General features: G+C 30.5%; 1 protein-coding gene across 1 annotated transcript in view; it reads left to right on the forward strand.

Moving 5' to 3' along the window:
- LOC111679326 (vacuolar protein sorting-associated protein 13D) overlaps positions 1-18726 on the forward strand; it is a 476071-nt gene that overhangs the window by 411630 nt on the left and 45715 nt on the right. The window lies entirely within an intron of this gene.

Below are 18726 nucleotides of genomic sequence, written 5' to 3' on the forward strand. Positions count from 1 at the left end.
ATTCGCCTTGGGTCTATACAAGCGAGCATTCGAATCGCAATTCTGCTCGTCACTGAAAAAAAAATCATTTCATTTCATACAGAACGTTTTATTAGCATCAGAAGAAAGTATTAAAGCAGAGGGAATAGGCAGTATTAAATTAATAATAAAATACTGTAAACATGAACTGAAAAATGTTTTATATGTGCCAAAACTGCATTCGAATTTTGTATCTATTAATAAAATAGTTTAAACTGGAAATATTGCCAAATTAGTGGATAAACAGAAATGAGCAAGGTATATTGAGAAGGAGGAAAATATTGAAGGTGCGTACGGATTAATAAATGAAAGTGTCGGTATTAAATGGCATCAACATTTTGGTCACTTAAATAGAAATGACTTAAATAAAAACAATATTGTAAAAGGATTTAATGTGAAGTTGCCAAAATCGATTGAGTGTGTTAGTTGTGCAGTTTGTAAAATATCTGCAAAGCAATACAAAAGCTATGCCTGTGTACAATCAAACGACTTGCTGGAACTGGTACATATACTTAAAATAATCCATGCTCAACTTTACGAAAAAAATTTCGTAACTTCTATTTTCATAATATTTACAAAAATTTCGTGTATAATACGAAATATTATTCAATAAAACCCTTTTCTATTTTTACGAAAGTACGAAAATATTTTTTTCTTAAATTTTAGCGAAATTAAACATAATGATATTAATTAATTATGATTAAATAAAACTACAACATTTTTATAAAATTTAAGAAAAAGTATAATATTATTCTCGAATTATTTTCATAAAAAAATTAAAATTCGTGTGGAGAATAATTTTGAACTAAAATTAGAAAATTTATTTTAAAATGAACGAAAATGTTTGAATAAATTAATATTTCGTAAATTTTACCATATTTATTCAAAATTCCCTTTTTTCAATTTATGTAAATTAATTTTTTCAAGAATATTTTGCATTATACTAAAATATTTCGAACAATTTCGTATATATTACGAAAGAATTTCGTGGTGCGAAACTACGAACGATTCGTACAATGTACGACATTTTTCGTATATATTAGGCATGGATTTTTTCAGTGTACCGATTTATGCGGATCAATTGGTACAAAAACATTAAGTGGTGCGTCTTATTTAATCACTTTTATTGATGATTACTCGCGTTTCACATCAACATATTTTTTAAAAAATAAATCAGATGCGTTTGATGCATTCTGAACTTTTGCTGAGACCGCGGAGACACAGACAGGCCGCTTAATTAAAATTCCAGATTTAAAGAATACTTCAAAATGAAAGGTATTGTTCATCAATTAACAGTGAGTTATTCTCATTCGTAATAGTGTTTTAGAAAGGGCGACCGTACGTTGGTAGAGATGGGAAGATTTTTACTGGAATCGTGCTCCAACCAAAGTTTTAAATGATGTCACTCCTTATGAAAGGTGGTTTTAGTTTTTCATTTTTTGAAGACGTTTGGCTGTGATGATCATTTGAAAAAGGTTTAATTCCAGAAAAAAGTTAAAATAACATGTTTGTCAATCTTTTTAAAATAACTGAACCACCATTTGAAGAAGAAATAGAAGAAGTGGAAACCAAAAATGATGATGATGAAGTAAATTTAAGTTTCATAGAAACTGACAGAGAGGAGACAATCGTTATGGAAAACAAAAGAAAACGTGAAAGACCAAAAATGTTTTGATCTGGAAGGAGGGGGAGACCCATGAATATGTATTGTACTGAAGTTAGCATTAAGATTTTAAATTCTACAATTTAAAATCCTGAAACGGTGGAAAGAAGCTACGCAGAAAGAATTTTTTTAATTAGTTAAAAATAAAACGTTGAAGCTGGTAGATGAACCACAAGGAATGAACGTGGTCAGTTGCAAATGGGTATTTGCTATGAAACGTGAACCAGATGGTTCGGTGGAAAATACAAGGCAAGGCTTATTGTTCAAGGGTGTTTTCAAGAACAAAACGTGGATTACAAAGAAACTTTCGCACCAGTTGTTCGGCTATATCAGCAAAGTTTAAATTGTTGGTAAGTCATATTGATATTGCTACAGCATATTTAAATGTTGATATTTAATCTGACGCTTACATTAAAACGAACTGGACGTGAGTGGAACAAGGAAATAAATGATATTTTACTTCAAATGAATTTTAAACGATGACAAACTGATACTTGTGTCTATATACGGCGAAGTGGTTCTAATTTGAAGATTTATGTTGACGATTTGCTATTAGCTAGTTCAAATGAACGTGAAATGAAAAAAATATTTTGGAATTAAATAAACATGTTGAGGCTGTTGGTATACTTTAAGGTGGGCATAGAACCAATATTATTGTGCGCTCCTCACTAAAGTGGTGAAGGGTATAAACAAAGTTTTCCACTGTTTCCGGCAAATTAATTAATTGTTTTTTGTAAGAATGATTAAAAATGAACATTTGAAAATTTTTAAATATATGTATATAAAATAGTCAGATTTTATTTAAAAAAGAGTTAAAAATTATCTAAATAATTGGTGTCCAATTTAACAATAAAGTAACATTGTATATGTATAAAAAAAATATAAAAAAAAACAAGTAAGAGTGCTATATTCGGCTGTGCCGAATCTTATATACCCTTCACCATAGTGTATTTTAAACATATTAGTTTTATATATTCCCGACTACATTAATATTACACCAAAAGCAAAACAAAACAAGTATGAATTTATAGTCGGCCGTAGCCGACCATATGATACCCTACACCAGTCAGTATGTATGTTAAAAATGGGGATTATTTAAAAAAATAAAGCATTTGATTTGTTTTTTTAACTTTATTTCGGAATATTTTTACTTTTTTTTTTTGCAAAAAAAGAGATTTTTTTTAAGAGGGCTCAAAGGGGAGTAGGGCAATAATGTCCCTATCCTTAAAAATGTTGGTAGGGAGAGTTAAGTCTTCTTCAATATTATTGATGTAGAATTTAAAAGTGTTATTAGTGTTTGTAAGTGAATTTTGACCCTTAAGTCATTTTCTGAAGGGGAGTTCGTATGGGGGATAGGGTCAAATGATGCCCGATCATTACAAAAATCGGTAGTGTCATTTAAAGTTCTATAAAACTAAGTTTTGTCGACTTTTGTTAACATAATAGATCATTTAGATTAATTATAAGCCAAAAGGCCCTATTTGGGGGGTACGGTTGAATGGGGCTAGTCGAAATAATGGACCGAGAAGCGTGTGTGCCAAGAGAAGCGTGGGTGCCAAATTTCATCCCATTATCTTGCGCACAAGGTTTACATGGACAGCAAGCCAGACGGACGGACATAGCATAATCGACTCAGAAAATGATTCTAAGCCGATTGGTATACTTTAAGGTGGGTATAGGACGAATATTTTTGTATGTTATAAAGATCTGCACAAACCCAATATACCCTCCCCACTAAAATGCTGCAGGGTATAATGAACAACAACAACGCTAAACGAAATAAAAAACAAAATAAACAAGGCATCTAAACCAACAGACATCTAAACATACATAACGAAAAACACAGAAAAAAAAACAAAATTAACAACGCAATAAAACCAACCTACATCCAAATATACGAACAGAATTCACAAAAACAAAACAAAATACGCAACTTAATGACGTTAACAGCATCCAAACATACAAAACGAAATGCACAGCTGACCCAGCAGTTCAACGGGACAGTCCCGAACTGACCACTTAACCTACCACTTGTGGTGGCCCCTAGCCACCTGACTACCCAGTTGACCCTCCATTTTAACATGGCCTTGTCCTACGAGGAAGTTAATCGTCACTCTACAACCTACAGAGAGACAATAAAGAGACGAATTTTATATTTTATTAATGAGGGCGCAGCTCCTCACCCACTTGAAAATTCAAAATAAAAAGTAGCCTATTACCTATTCCAGACATACAGGAATACGATGTGAAAATTTCAAGAAAATCGGTTAAGCCGTTTAGTAGTCTATAACGTTCAAACATATAAACATACAAACAAACATACATTCATTTTTATATATATAAGGAGTGAGATCGAAAAATTCTTAACACACGTTTTTCATTACATTTTTCAACCAAAGTATTATTTGATTTTTTTTTTTTTTGATCAAGTGACCTTTGAAAATCATGTCAGTTATTATGTGTAATGTTAATTTTTTTGTTAATCTGATTAAAATGAGTGACCAGAAAAAAGTGCGTACTGAAATTATTAAATATTTTCAACTAAACCCAACTTGGTCTTACAAAAAGTTGGCCAAGCATACAAAGGTCTGCCGTCAAACTGTTTCCAATGTTATTAAACAGTACCGGGAGAACTTGTCAGTTGATAGAAAACCTGGTTCAGGTAGAAGGAATGGTCCACATGATGTTTCTAAAGCTCCCAACACATCCGGTAGGAAAGCAGCTCGGTTAGCTCAGTGCTCGGACTATTTGGTACGAAAAGTTAAAGCTAATGGAGGTTTAAAAACATACAAGGCTCAAAAAGTTCCTGACAGGAACGCTGCTAAAAATTTAGAGGCCAAAAACAGAGCACGGAAATTGAAGTCAAGTTTTATAAAAAAATATTCTTGCTGCATAATGGATGACGAAACGTATGTTCTGGCAGATTTTTCGCAACTTCCAGGTCAAAAGTTTTATGTTGCTGATGCTCGAGGGAATGTTGAAGAAAAGTTTAGGACCCAAAAGCAGACAAAATTTCCCAGAAAGTTCTTGGTATGGCAAGCAATATGCAGTTGCGGCAAAAGAAGCCAATCATTTGTTACAACGGGCTCTATAAATACCGAAATTTACATCAAGGAATGTTTACAAAAAAGGCTGCTTCCATTCATAAGACTTCATAATGTGTCCTCCTATTTTTGGCCTGACTTAGCATCCTGTCACTATGGTAAACAAGCCCTTGAGTGGTACAAGAAAAATAATGTGGTATTTGTACCAAGAGAGGCAAATGCTCCAAACTGCCCGGAGCTAAGGCCAGTGGAGAGATATTGGGCTCTTGTTAAAAGAGAATTGAAGAATACAAAAAAGGTGTCCAAAAGTGTGGTATATTTTAAACGGAGATGGACTACATGTTCGAGCAAAGTGACAGAAAGCACTATAAAAACGTTAATGGAAGGGTTTCCGATAAGGGTTCAAAATTTCATCACTAGTGATTAAAACTATAAAAATATTGTTTTTTGTAAATTGTAATAATAATTTGAATCAAATAAAAAAAATAAAGCTGTAAGTTTAGTGGTTTCTTTTTTATAAACATATATGTATGTTAAGAATTTTTCGATCTCACTCCTTAGGTATAGTATAGCTAGTATATCCAGTGAGCTTTGCCAACCTAAACACAATATAAATTCAAATTCCAATTTTCAATTTTTTAAGTTTTCAGGATTTACGGTTTTTGTATTTGATTCATATGGGAATACCAGACAACAATTGCAATTTTAAATTTTTTTTTTGAGAACACTTACTGTTTTAAAAAAAGGTATAACGAGTCTCACTTTAACGAAAATCCGATATAACGAACGGCTAAATTTTTAACATTAACTACCTTATATTGCGAACATTTAAGACATTTTATACTCGATATAACGAATAAAAAGGAAAAAATCCAACATTTGACTTTTTATTGATATTGTTAATGTCAAAAAATTATTGAGCAATTATAATACAGTAGTTTCTCGCTTTAACGAAAAATATAATGTCAGGCCCATTCGTAAAAACGAAAAATTCGTTAGACCGAATAATAACTTTTCTATGATTTAATGATAAAAATAAGGTAATGGAAGGTAGGAAGTTTATTTTTTAAATATTTTTGAATGCACCCATAAAGTTTTTGACAATTTCCACATGCATTTTTATGCAGTGTGCAAAAGATAGAAATTAATTTTTTTTTTAAATTTGCAATCAAATCAAAATTAAAGATTTTATGAAAAATTTTATTACAATTAGGTAAAAACAATATTTTTTGTTTCATGAAGTTAAAGTTGTTTCATTTCGAAAATAAATTCTTATCTTATAAAAAATAGGAATTTGATGCCCATTTTACTCGATGTGAAATTCTAAGTATTTTATGGTAATTTTCATTACAAACAATTCCATTTCTCACTTTATTAATAAATAATAATTTCCTTTAAATAAAAATTTTATATTAAAATGTATTTAATACATTTTATTTATACATATTTCCAAAAATAATTTTATAAATGTTATTTTCATTCCTATTCCCGGATTTTTGTATTTGTATATTTTGTTCCCATTGAATTGGGAATTGAACTTACATAAAATCCTAACATGTTATTGCTTTTGGTTTATAAAAAAGTTTCGTTATCTTTCCGTATAATTTTCACCTCTTTTTATAGATTTTTTTTAGAAATTCCTTATATCATTTTAGTTATAATATTTTAACCACAACCATGTTTTTTCTCTGCGTGCTCTTATATAGAATTATATCATTGTCAATAAATTGTTTAAAAACCAAAAATAAAAGTATTAAGATATACAATTTCACAAAAATGGTTTGTTATTAGAAATTTATCACTCTCTGGAATTCGGAGTTAGTTGATAATTGACCCAATTGCTAATTAAAGAGCCTATTCAAAAAATCTTCCGGATGTTTTGGTTTTAAATGTTATAAATTTATTACTTTTTAATCATAAATGCGTTTTTCATTTAAGAAAAAAGTTCGTGTTCACCGAACTTTGAAAACCGAACAAATTTCGGGTTCGGCCGAATTTTCAAATTTACAGAAGTTCGGTTTGAGTTCGGTCGAACTATATTTTTTAGCTTATAAATGCTAGTTTTAAAAAGCTCTTTGCACTTTGGCGAATGACCAAATAAAACTTATAACTAATTAATGGAGGCAAACAATATTTAAACACCGTTAGTAGGGTTCAATAAATCGACTTTTGAATAATCGAACAATAGACTTTTTGTCAAAAAAAGTTGAAATCAACTATTTTGTTCTAAAAAGTCTATAACTCGACTATCGTCTGTGAAAAAAGTCGAAAATAGTCGATGTCGTAAAAAAGTCGAAAGTAGTTGAAAAAAGTCGAATATAGTAAAAAAGTCGAAAATAGTCGACTTTTAACTAACTGAAAAATGTTGAAAAATCGACTTTGCATAAAATGCAAATGTCGAAAAGTCGACTTTTAACTAAATGCAAAAAGTCGACATTTACCTAATTGCAAAAAGTCGACATTTCGTTTCAACACTAATACTTTGAGATTTTGTTTCGTCGCTCGCACTTTTTGTGTGGTTATTTGACAGCGGTTCCAATTGTATTCATTCTGCGGCGTTTTGTATTGAGTACTCAGTAACCAATTATTTAGCATTTTTACATCGCTCTTGATTCAAAAATATATGTTTTACTGATACGTGTCATAAAAAATTAATACTTCAGAACTTAAGAATTAAAAATGCATACAGTTTTAACCAGAGGAAATGCCACAATTGCTTATACGTTATCAACCTCTCCGTTATTTATAGACCGATTTTGCTGATTTTAAATAGCGATCTTCTCGAAAGCATGTATAACTAAATTACTGAAGATTCGGGTCTCGCCGATGTCTGGGGACCTCTAAAAACTTATTTCAACAGACAGACGTCCCCCCGGGGGCATGTTACCTTGGCGAAGACCTCCGCCTTGGTGTTATTGCAATCCCGGGGTATAAAGAGGGCCCAAGACCTCCAGTCTGACCGGGACTGAAAAATTGGTTGTTTCAGTCAACCGCTTGGCTTAGTCCTTGCATAGATTGCCAGAGGTGTGACCAGAGCACCGCATAATCTGGTACTACGGGTGGCCAGTTGCCCGCAGGACTATGTCCTGGCTGGTCAGTTGGTTGAGGTTCTTTCGGGATCCACGTAGTGGCTGTTGGTTGAACCCAAATTCGCGGGAAGAGTATATGTGGCGGTTAAAAGACTGATGCATGATAATAGTCAATATTTCGGGATAAGAGTTCGGTGCTGTTGCCGAAAATCAACAGATACCCCACATAGGAGTGACTGTGGGACTAAGCGTTGGAAATGAGTTGGTGTCAATTGTATATGATACAGAATGAATGTAGAGGTATACGGGCCTTACCCCACCCGTATACCTAAATGAGTGTGTCGTATGTTTTTCTTTATGAATGTGTCGAATAAATGAGATGTGTGCTGGGTTGAATGATGATGGATGAAAGATATCATATACAAGAGATACCGATTAAGTTTCCTTCCTTGTCCAGATGTGTTCAGAGTATACTCTGTTCATATCAGACTTACCACAGCGTGTCACTGTGAGTAAGAACGATGTCTACGGCTTATTGATGGATCGTGCTTCGGTCCACCGGTTACGTCTCTAGGTGCTGTTGCCGAATCAACAGAGCCATAGTAGTGTGGTTGTCTTACAACGTGACTACTTTGGCAAGAGATTAGATAGCTCGAGTACTCCAGCAAAGTACTTGCGCATGGTACCGGTCATAGCCAATGTGCAAAAATTGCCACCTGAGTCTTCATTGAAGACAAAGGGGCGATGGTAGACCGTTTTCAAGTCTACCCTGTGGATGAAAAAGACCACCGTGAGATAAGGCCGACACGGCAGGTGCTCACGTTAAAACTCTCGACAGTCAGACAGACAGACGGACGGACGGACATGGCTTAATCGACTCCGTTATCTATAAGTATCCAGAATATATATACTTTATAGGTTCGGAAAATTATATTATAGAAATTACAAACGGAATGACAAACCTATATATATTAAGCTGAAACACGTGGTACTATCAAATTATTAAAAATTTAAAATTAAACTGGAATTATACGCACAAGCTTCCAACCACTTTACTCAAAATATATTTTTACAAAATAAAGTTGTATTAAAAGATTGTTTTCAAAACTGATAAAAAGGTCGCATCATGTGTTGCTTTGCCTTCTTACTAATTTTATAAATTTATTTATTATACGCTTCACATTCATGAGAAGGGTATATAAGTTTGTCATTCCGTTTATAATTTCTATAATTTTCCGACCCTATAAAGTATATATATTCTGGATCCTTATAGACAGTGGATCAATTAATCCATGTCCATCTGTCTATTTTTCCGTCTGTCTGTCTGTTGAAATCAGTTTTTAGAGGACTCCAGATATCGGCGAATCTTTAATAATTCTGTTAGGCATGCTTTCGAGAAGGTCGCTATTTAAAATTAGGAAAATCGGTCTATAAATAACGGAGATATGAGCAAAAAACCAAGACAACCTCTGAAAATTTTATCAAAAAAAAAACATTTTTTTCATGCTTTGTTAAATAAGCAACAACAACACTGTGAATTGGAAATGTATTTGGTTTTATTCAGCTGTGTATTTAGCTTTGTATATTTGGATGCTGTTGGCTTCATTGAGTTATGTATTTTATTTTTGTTTTCTTTTTGTGAATTCTGTTCGCATATTTGGATATAGGTTGGTTTTATTGCGTTATTTATTTTGTTTTTGCTTTTCTACGATTTGTATGTTTAGATGTCTGTTGGTTTAATTGCTTTATGTATTTTGTTTTTTATTTCGTTTAGCGTTGTTTTTGTTCATTTTGTTTTGCTTTTGGTGTAATAATAATGTAGTCGGGAAAAATTTTAAAAACTAATATGTTTAAAATACATTATGGTCAAGGGTATATAAGATTCGGCACAGCCGAATATAGCACTCTTACTTATTTTTAATTTAATATATGAAGGTTATTTTTTCGTAATATTAATTTTAAGTGGGACAAAGTTAAGCATCCGTCATTTATTGTTTTTGAATCCCTATGATTTTGTTATCTATGAAATCAAATATTATACAATCTATTGATAAGAAAATAACATCTCTACTAGTTATTATTTCGTTGGTGTTTGGAATATAAATTCTATAGGCTTTTGATTCTGAGTACCAGTAAATGATTTTTTGTCCAGATTTTTTCGTTTACTTTGAGGAATGTGAACTATTGCTTTACAACCAAACACTTTTAAATGTTTTAATGTCGTTTTTTTTATTTGACCACATTTCTTCTGGTGTTATTTCATTTTCTCTGCATGGAACACGATTAATTAAATAAGCAGCAGTAACTGATCTTTCTGTCCAAAATTGTTCATCCAATTCAGCATCAAATAACATACACCTCATTCTTTCTATTAGATTTCGTTCCGCAACTTCATTTTGCTCGGGATTGTAAGGACATGTTTTTTGATGTATTATACCATTTTGTTGTAAATATTTTGAAAAATTCTTATTTACGTATTCTGTACGTAAAATTTTAATTTTTTTAGAACACTGATTCTCAACTAAGGTTTTAAACTTCACGAATTCATTGTACACATCAGATTTTCTTTAATTGGTGTTGCGAAAACCGAAAAAGATTTTTGTTTGAAGAGACTAACAACATCAGAGTGAATTACTTCGAGTAAACATTTAGCACGATTATTGGATTCTTTGAATGCATTTTTTGTCTGTTTACCATTAAAACACGTAACACATTTTTCATTCGTTTTTATATCTGAATTAATACCGTAACACGACTGTTTTACTTTTTTCAAATTTCGTTACAAATATGTCTCATTCGACGATGCCACAAATCCGCATTTTCGTTAACAATTAATGCTTTTTCATTCGATTTCACAATTTAACCGATACAGATAAAATGATCTGTATCATTAGTTCGTTTATATTGTCAAATAATTTACAAAAGTTTTTTTTTTCAAATACCACCTTGTTTCCGTTTTTAGTCATTAGGCGAACCGAAAGTAAATTGCTACACAAATTGGGTATATATTCAACATTATTTACAACGCTTTGACACTTTCCATTTTCAGTTTTTAACATAATTTTAATATCACCAACACTTTGTTATTATATATTTGCAACAATAATTTCTTTAATATGCACATATTTTTTATTACATAAAAAGTTTTCATTATTTGTCATGTGCGATATTGCGCCCGAATCAACATACCATTCGTCTGTGTTTTTACTAATTAAATAAAGCGCGGCAAATAATATCGAACCATTGTTTTCAAACCCGTTTTTTTGTTTTTTAAGTGGCGACTTTTTGTTGGGAAAATTTTTAAACTTTCAGTTTTTAAACTTATTTTTTGTTATTAATGCATTTTCACTACTATTATTATCAAATTTGGAATCTTGAAGTAACAGGTTCTTGATTGTATCTACGGTTAAATTAGTTTTTGAATTTTCTACCGCCATCACTAAAGCACAGAAATCGTCAGGAAGACCAGCAAGCATTAGATATGCTGTTAGTTCATCATCAATGTTAAGACCAGCATTTTTAACTTTCAATGATGTCATTACCATTGCATTCACATAATCTTGCATTGAATCAAAATCTCCAAGTTTTAGTTATACAAGATGCTTCAATAACTGAACTTTCCTTCTTAAACTGTTATCCTCATATGCACAAATAAGAGAATTCCAGGCTTCTTTACCTGTTGTTGCTGTTGCAATGTGTGCAAAATTCGTTGGTTCAAAAAAGTTTGTTCGTTTGCATCTTGATCTTGCTCATCTGATACGCCGTTTTGTACAACTTTCCAACAATTTTTTATCACTAAACATGATTTTGCATGTCTCCGCCAAACATCGAAATTTTCAAGACCACGTAACTTTTCGATCGGAAAACTTAATGAATTCATCTCAGTTGAGTATTTATAGCACAATCAGACAAGAATTAACGCGAGACAAAAGGCCCATAACCTATTTAAAATTATTTATACGCACAAACAATTCTTGTTTTGATATGAAATTACGAGCAAAAGTAAGGGAAATTTTATTAAACAAAAGTCATATAAATTTTTCATTCAAAACATATTTGATATAAAACTTACAAAGTAGAAAATAACAAGTTCATTTTTAACAATATATCAATATGAACAATTATGAAATTTTTAAAAATATTTAAAAAATTTTAAATATTATTTAATAGTGCACCAAAAAAACAAAGTTGCGAATTTTTCCACCCCACCTCTAGAATTGTTCTCTTGGTTATGAAAGTATATCATACAATAAATTAGGCTGATAGGATAACGCTCAAATTTAGCCATTTAGTAATACATTTTGAACACGTAAAGGAATCGTAATGTGCACAGAGTAAGCATTTTGGAAAGATATAAAACACAAAAATTGTTTGAAAACTTTAAAAATTATGTCAAATTTCGCAGGCTATTAACGTTTCTTGTAGCGCATGAATTCGAAATTTGACAAAAAAGCAGTTTGTTATTAAAAATATATATTTATTTACTCGGATATTAGTTTTTGTCTTTATAAGATAACGAAAACTTGTTCTCAGCTATGGTCAAAAATGGTCAAATCTCCTATTTCATTTTTTTTTAACTTTGTTACACAAATTTAAAAATTTTTATGAGATCTCATCGGGATTTATAGACAATAACTAAGTCTATTACTACAAATTAGCTGTATCTGCGATTTGAACTCGGAGGAAATCTAATTTTTTATAATATTTTGAAGAACATGTATTAATTTTTAACTGTGGTACATTTTAAACGAAGTATTTTCCGAATATTATAGTTCAGATAATATAAAATTTATATACAAAGTTTTTTTTAAATCGGACACCTATAAACTGTGGAGTTCAAAGTTCAAATTTTGCAATATTTGGGAATTCTCATAAAGAAATAATATTTATTTGTGAGCGATATTTACCAAAAATTACTGGAATTTGTCGTATATATTAGTTCTATATTTAAAATAAATTAAAAGAAAACTGAATTAACCCTTTGAGGCACTTGAAAACAATTTTACACCAAAGTTCAAAAATTCGAAAAAACACTATTTAAATAATGCTCTATATAATTAGAGAAATAACAGATATAAAACAAAGCATTATATAATAAGTATAAAAAATTATACTTTACTCCTTTTTGACTATGGAATTAACTTAATATGAACATTTATATAGAAAAAAATTGTTTTTGAAACTGATAATTTAATAAAATCCGTTTTTACGGTCGATTTTCAATCAAACTTTATGTAGTCAAAAAGGGTTAATTCTTCATAAGCTTTTATACCTAATATATCGTTTTTTGTATTATTTCTGTTACTCCTCTAATTATATATAGCATTATTTAAATGGACAGTGTTTTAAATATTTTTTGAACTTCGGGATTAAATTTGTTCCATATATTTAAAAGGGTTAATTTTACTTTTTTAAACTCAAGATTTCATACTAAAGCTACGTTCAGACCTGTAAAATATTTGGTCCAAATATTTGTTATAAAATATTTATAAAGTTGCGTCAAACAAATGCAATATTTATTTCATGTTCAGACTTGAATAAATATTTGATTGGTATTGTTTTATCAAACAGTGCAAAAATAATTTGGTTCAAACACACACATGTTTTGCAGCCACAGTATATCCTATATTTTCATGCAAGAAAAAAACAAATTGGTAATTTGTTTTAATTTTAACTATTTTTATTAGGTTTAAAATTAAACTTTTATAATAAAAGTGTATAATATTAATATATAACACGATTGAACAAACTTTGTTTGTCGAATCTGAAGATAAAATATTTCATGTTAACAAACAGCAATGCGGATGATTTTCATAAAACAAATTGATTTGCTGGCAAATAAATATTTTCTCATTGTTTCATCAATGTGAACACCAAAAGTCAAATAATTTACGTCATTTTTGTAAAATAATTATTTGATCTTGCAAACCAAATGTAAGATCAAACAGCATCAATGGCAGCTGTTCTTTGTTTATTTTCTGAAAACGAGTGTTATCACCTCATACAAAAATGTAAATAGTCGCTTATATGACTGGTTTTATTTTATTTTTTATAAAATATAAATCTGAGACAAAGTTGTGACATTTAATTGAAATTCAAGCAATTGCGTAAATTAATGATAATTATTATTATTGTTGTTTGTTTTGTTATTTATTGGTTGGTAACAACATACTATATATAGTTATACTACATAATATATGCATCTATAGTCTAGTTTGCAGTCTAGTCCAACGGTTCCCAAATTACAATTAAATAAGAGATACTGTTTTCTCGGAGTATGAAGTTAGGCCACATTTCATAATTCAAGGACAAGCTTATAGCAGATTTAAGTTTGTCAAATTGTAAACAAAAGTGTTCTTGTTTGGAAGGACTAAAAAAATATATTTCCGAAACAGAGGTGACTCTTTATTCGTCTTCAATACGTTAATCCAGGTAATTTTAAATATAAATATTCCATTCCGACGTGATACACAGATTTTAACTTGATTTTGTCGACCAATATTATTAAATTAACATCAGAAAATGCATAAATAGTCAAAACCATGCATTAAAATTCACAGTACTTTCGCAAAGAGTTCAAGTCATATATTATGCGGATAAACGCATTCCGCCACAATATCGAAGAAGTTCGACTTTCTTATATTATTTTACCGAAAAATTAGCTAACATACTCAGATTACCCGTCTGCAATCGCAAAAAAATTTGCAACGTGACTCTTTAAGCACATGTCGACCATATTTGATGAAGAAACCTTTTCGTTACCTTAAAGAAAAATGAACGTGAAAGATCTCACGATCATAAAATAAAACATCATGTTAACATTTCAACAATGAAGTCATTCTATCTTCAAAAACAGGCAATTGAAACTTCTCTGAAATATTAATTATTCTCAATGTACGGGAATATTTTATAGAAATGACATATCTACTTCTGTTTGACCTTGCGATTTATGGACTATGACAATTTTCGGATGAACAATTACATATTTAGAACAATAATATATCAAAATATGTATGGGGGTCCGCGAATTTAAATAAATTCCTCAAGGGGTCCGCGAAGTAAAAACCGGAGGAACCGCTGGTCTAGTCTATAGTCAAGCTATAGTTTAGTCTATAGTCTTGTCTATACTCTAGTTTATAGTCTAGTCTATAGGTTATAATCTAGTCTATAGTTTAGTAATTAATTGAGAAATTATTTAATTAATTTATTACTCAATTTATTTAAACAATTATTTATTATATTAATGGATATAAAAATATATTAATAATAAACAATTCTCTATAATTTTCAATTTTATAGATATGTAATTTAATGAGAATTATTTATAATTTGGTTATTTCCGGGCTTATAGCGATTTTTTTTGAAATCGCTATAAACCGTTCCAAACAACCAGGGTTTTTCGCAACATTGACTATACTAAATAGCAACAACATTACAGTAAAGATCCACCATTTATCTCTTGTCTACTTGCACAAGGTACAAACAAACTTTTACTATTTGTATTGAATTGTGTTTGGTTTTGTTTCTTCAAACAAAACGTCAAAATAGAAATACTTATTTTAAGCACATTATGAAATAAAAATGTATTTAATTTTTCGTTTTTAGGCAGAAATTTCTATGAAATCGTAAAAAATATTATTAAATAGTTTCTTTAACGTTTAACAAAAATGTTTCATGTTTAGTGTTCACACTAAGAAAATATTTGTAGGTTGACAAATAAAAATGTTTCACGAAAAACAGCTGATATTTTGTTTGCTCTTCAAAAATATTTTGTGTTCACATTACAGACAAAAAATATTTGATAAAAACGGCAAATATTTGATAGGTGTGAACGTACCTTAAGAACTAAAGTTGTATTTAATAAGCATAGCCAACAATAAATAATATTTCGACATGGTATACCACAGTGGGGCTGAATCGAAATTTTTTGGAAATAAATCTGGTATTTCTAAATGGCTGATCCGGTCGGGATAAAATTTGGCGTGAGCGTAGCCAAGGGTTACTCGAGTTTAAGTTAAGAAGATGAACCCTGCAGATGCCCCAGGGACGGCGCTGTGGCGGCTCAAAGTAGGGTACCTACGACATGTAAAATTTTTAAACTCGTGCCATTTTTTTTTTTTTTTTTTGTTTTTCACCCAAATACAAAGATTTTTATATTTTCTGAAAGCGCTCGACAAGATTTTGAAAAAAACATGCTTGGGCATACTACTTATCTTTTATAGTATCCTAGTTGTAGGCATTTAAAAATTTAGTGATACAAAATGTACTAAGCCTTTTTTTTAATACCGGGCGTAATTTTGAACCAAATGGACTCAATTTTTTCTTGTTAGTTAGACAACAAAATTAGACAAAAATTTCCAATAAAATACAAAAAATTTCAGATCAATATCATTTACAGATCCAAAAATATACGTTTAAAAAATTTTAGATTTTTGCCGATTTTTTGCCAAAAATGTGTCTTAACTCTTTTATTAATAAAATAAAATTTTCTTTAAGAACATATAACAATTTTATAGTTTTCAGAAAGGTATCTTTACGTAGAACGCTTTGGCGTAAAAAGCTTGTCTTATTTTTTGATAATGTTGCCACTGCGTCCTTCCGAATATGACCTATTTTTTATCAAAACTTCAACTTTGGGCGACATGTTCTAAAATCCCAAAGCTGGGATCAGAAAACTGAAAGCAGTTTTGGAAACCTCAATATGTTTTATATTTACTCCAAAATTATTTTCCCAGCCTTGAAAGAAATGTGGACCCTATGGGCAAAAAAGTAAAAAATCCCATTTTTGGGATTTTCATTCCTATTTTTGGGAATTGCGGGATGCCCTTTGACCTTTTCATTTTTTTTTGCATTTTCTTATTTAAAATGACAAATTTAACAAGCGTTGAAAATTTCATTGAGTTTTGTTCATAAATAAAGTTTTTATCTTATATTTATATTTCTTAAATTACTAAAACTATGATTTATATCAAAATTTTAATAGGGTCGCAGATAGCTACAACAATTTAGTCCATATTTATCCCTTAATATCATTTTTAGTTAGATATGGAAATTCTCGACCCTTTACAAAAAATTTCAAGCCAATATCTCAATTACATTCAAAAATATGTTCATTTAAACCTATGTCCTTTAATTTCATCTTTTTCATATTTTAGTATTAAGTATGACAGAACATACATTTGATGTTGAATAAAATATTTTAACAATTTTTAAAAATTATTTTATTAAAGACTATAACATTGTATATACAATAAAAAAATTCTAATTTTATTATGAGCCACACACAACAACACCTAAATCACCCCACACAAACCACCTTTCCCGCCCACCGAATTATAAAACACAATTTAATACAATATCATCAGTTAGTATAATAGCTTTTTTATTTGAACTGTTTATCTTAAACATAATACAATTAATTCTTACAACCTACTATAGTTAATTCCTAACACTACTTATTTCCTATAAAATAATCTGTCATATCGGTATACATATCCAGAAGGTAATATAAGTCCTTCAAACCTTCCTTGTTTTGAGATGATAGAGTTTCATAACAAATGGAGAGTTAACAGAAGACGCCCAGGAAGCGAGGAATCGAGATTTTAAGAATGTTCAACTAATCAGCTCAAGAAAATGCTCCAGGCAATCACAGAATAAAGATAGTTTTAATAGTTTACTTCTATCTTCTGATCCTGTTCTTTCAACTATGCGAAAAAGATGATCAGAAGATAGAAGTAAACTATTAAAAATATCTTTATTCTGTGATTGCCTGGAGCATTTTCTTGAGCTGATTAGTTGAACATTCTTAAAATCTCGATTCCTCGCTTCCTGGGCGTCTTCTGTTAACTCTCCAAGTGGAAGAATATTCGATTCAATTATTATTTGACCATGACACAATACTTTGTGTGGATACAGAGATACAAGTAATTTATAAATTTTTAGATGTATATTCCCCAAATCGTTTTCCATTAATTTTATGTTTACTATGCAGTGGAATTAAAATAATGTTAACTCTTCGAAGCAACTCCTTGTCGATTCCAGTTATTTTTGCAGTAATTTCAAAATCACAAAAAAACCTTCTCGCCGTATTACCGTCATTTGTACTACCGCAACTTGGAAGTGGTTTGAGGATGTTTAATCCCACCTGAACTTTAAATTTTTCTTGGATTCTGCTTTTTTCCGCAGCTCTCAGTTCTTTCAATTCTTCATTATTTTTTGTTGATTTAGTAAGATTCTCTGGCACACTTCTATATTTGAGGTCGTATGCTATGTGTAAAAAGTAATCCATCGTATCCTGCATTAAGTGGTGAAATTCCGAAAGACCGGACTTCTTCATTAATACTTCGTATTTTGTTTATATTTGAGAATTGCGACTTTTTCTCATTACATATTGAGTATCTCCAGAAGGAAGAAGTTTCTGTTATGGCATTGATGACCTTTCCATCAATCATTGTTAAGCTTAGCTGATATGATACGATAATAGAGAATTCCTTTATTTTTATGCAAATGGGCTCCAGTGCATTTATTTCATCTTTTAAATATTCCACTAAATCTTTTGTTGTTTTCTTTGACTCCTTTATATATTGAAATCCAATGGGTCTACAAAAATTTTTTGAACCCGGAGTTGTATTGATCCATATATGTTCAAATTAATTTCCGATGCTTGATGATGATGGATTAAGGGAATATGAACGAACTCGTAATGGCACTAATGATGACATAAATACACTTTTGTAGTCTGCTAATGTCCGACTTCCACAAGCTTGTTTGTATTTTGGAAGTGCTGATAAACCGTCACATCCCCACTTACACATTAAGACAACATCACAGTTATGAATTTTCCTTAGTTGGTCTTCTGAAAAGTCTGACACAATTCTTGATGCTGTGTGTTCGAGCAAAGATGATATATCAATACAAGCTTCCACATCATTAACAGCAATAGGTAATGGTAGGATAGTTTGTTTTTCGCCTT

This window comes from Lucilia cuprina, chromosome 5, assembly GCF_022045245.1.
Source record: "Lucilia cuprina isolate Lc7/37 chromosome 5, ASM2204524v1, whole genome shotgun sequence".
Taxonomy (NCBI): Eukaryota; Metazoa; Arthropoda; class Insecta; order Diptera; family Calliphoridae; genus Lucilia; species Lucilia cuprina.